Source organism: Sparus aurata, chromosome 4 (assembly GCF_900880675.1).
Source record: "Sparus aurata chromosome 4, fSpaAur1.1, whole genome shotgun sequence".
NCBI lineage: Eukaryota > Metazoa > Chordata > Actinopteri > Spariformes > Sparidae > Sparus > Sparus aurata.
In genome coordinates, this window is record NC_044190.1 from 25,669,667 (window position 1) to 25,672,166 (window position 2,500).

Sequence of the window (2,500 nt, forward strand, 5' to 3'; positions counted from 1 at the left end):
TTTTTTATGTTTTTAATGATTCAAAATAATAGTAAGTAACTTTAAACATCTGAATAATTTTACAAAAGTGTTTTTGTCATTAAGAAGAAAACTTTCTGTAATTAAACAGTGGACATCATCTTCTTGAGTGTGTGTGTGTGTGTGTGTGTGTGTGTGTGTGTGTGTGTGTGTGTGTGTGTGTGTGCACTATGGTCATGTTTTTTTTTGCACCTGTACACACTGACCCTCTCATTGGGTAATATGTGCCATCTGACACAGTGACTGTGAGGGGTGTTAGGAAGATACACCTGTCTGTCAACACCGTCCACTCAAACTGAGGATGAAAAGTGATTTCCTCTTTTTTTTTTCTTTTTTTTTTCGGCACAACCCGCTTTACTTCCCAAGTCCTGTTATCTGGCCCACTCCAACGCTACTGGTCGGCGACTCTGCCCCTGCCCTAAATGCACCTGTCACACCCTTCTCTAGTACACAGCATCACAGCACAGCAAGCACACACACACACACACACACACACACACACACACACACATCACACCACACACTTGATGGAGTTTGGTTACTGTACAAATTCCCAAAAAAAAGAAACATTTGCTTTTTTTCCACATAAGCTGCACATAACGCAATGTAAACAATCTATACACCTAAGCATAAAGTTATGTAAACACAAGAACACTATACACACACACACACACACACACACTCTCTCTCTCTCTCTTTTCTCTCTCTCTCTCACACACGCTCACTCTCTCTCTCTCGCTCTCTCTCTCTCAGACACACACACACACACACACACACACAAAGTAAAGAGTTGGGCCGCTCTAAGCCAGCCCCCCCACATCCAGTGTTTCCATCTGCTCTCACCTGGCAGGATCAAAAGAGCACACTTCCCACAAACTTACAAAGAATCAATACTTTCTCCAGCAAAACAAGCAGCCACCAGCCTCAGCCTCAGTCCCAGCTCCACACTAACTGTACTCAAAGTACTGTAGACTGAAAGAAAGAATCCCACAGAGCAGAAATTAAAAAAGGATTTACTGACCTTACTGTCTGTTTTTTTCCTCCCTGTTCTCTCTGACGTCCAATCCCCTCTTTTTCTTCTGCTCGCTCTTGTCCTCTAAACCTCTAGTCTAAGTAAGTCATGCAGGAGCTGCTTCCTGCTCCTGCACAGCCCTACGCCCACTGTATTAGTCTGATTTCACACTCTGCAGCCTAGCCTCTTGTCCTGAAGGGGACGGTATGAATGTGCCTGCTTATTTAGAAGCCGGCGCGCACTACCTGGGCTTGTAGGCAGCTGTTTAAAGCACGAGGACAACATCCAGGTGCCTAATACCCCCTCTTCCTTACACACACACACATCTTCTCTCTCTCTCCTCTCTCTCTCTCTCTCGTCTCTTCTCTCTCTTCCCCTCTCGCTCAAACACACACATGCACACACTCACTAGCTGGCTGGCTGGCTCAGGCAAGATACAGCACAAACACAATGCGTACACACACACACACAACACACCTCACTCATGAACAACACGCACGCGAGCAGGAGTGGAATACACACACACGCACGCACATGCACAAGCGGTCTGTCAGAGGTCTCTCTACCTTGGCTGGGATAGCAGGCAGTGTGAGAATACACACACAGGCACACTGAGATGGGCTGGCTGCTCCGTTCTTCTCTCTAAGTGTTTAGAAGACAATTTTTCAACAAGGGATTGCTCCCAATCTACTAGGGTGATCCACATGGATGAGTTATAATATGCTTGCCACTCTCTCCCTCTCTCTGGCCCACCTCTTCTTCCTCTGTTCACCCCCCCTTCTCTCTCTCTATCTCTACTCTCTCTCTCTCTCTCTCTCTCTCTCTCTCTCTCTCTCCCTCTGTCTCTCTCTCACTCTTTCGCTCTCATGCTCGTTGTTTTAGCCTATTATCGAGCCGTCACCGCTTTCAGTTCAGGAGGAAAGCCTTCCCTTCTTGGATTCTACATTTCTCTTCCCTCTGGATGTGCATGAGATGGGGCCAAAAGACTGACTCCACCTGAATGTGTATTAGTGAAATGCATTATTTATTGCAAAGCTGCATTCATTTTTTTTTTTCCCCTGATATGCTGGTGGACACGAGGGGGAAGGGAACAGCGGTGGTGGCTGCATCAGCAGCGAAGGGGTGTATTTGCAGTGTGTGTATGTTTGGGGGAGGCAGGGGTGGTGGTAAGGGGGGGTAGGGATGAGGGGTCAGGATTTGGGATAGTGGGGGTCTGAAAGGGAGGTGAAAAGAATACATAAGATATGATTTTAATTTATTTATTTATTCACTGACTGGGATTGCCTTATCATCCAGGGTGCCGCTTAATGACATCACTGCTGGCTTCTCCAGGCTGTCCCAAATCACACTGCCACTTATTTTTTTCATCAAAAAATGTTTGTGTGTGTGTGAGAGTGTGTGTGTGTGTGTGTGTGTGTGTGTGCGCGCGTGCAGGCGTGCGTGTGTGTGTGTCTGACAGAAAGAAGGATA

The 2,500-nt window shown here is 46.5% G+C and overlaps 1 protein-coding gene across 15 annotated transcripts in view; it reads right to left on the reverse strand.

The window, feature by feature from the left end:
* Nucleotides 1-2,500, reverse strand: part of zfhx3b (zinc finger homeobox 3b) — a 349,963-nt gene that overhangs the window by 219,242 nt on the left and 128,221 nt on the right. Inside the window, exon 1 of one of the 15 annotated variants that reach the window (XM_030413362.1) lies at nt 1,040-1,169. The exons of the other annotated variants lie outside the window; for them this stretch is intronic. The gene's annotated coding sequence lies outside the window, so the exon portion shown is untranslated. Of the gene's footprint in view, nt 1-1,039; nt 1,170-2,500 lie in introns of those variants that run through there. 15 annotated transcript variants of the gene reach the window in all.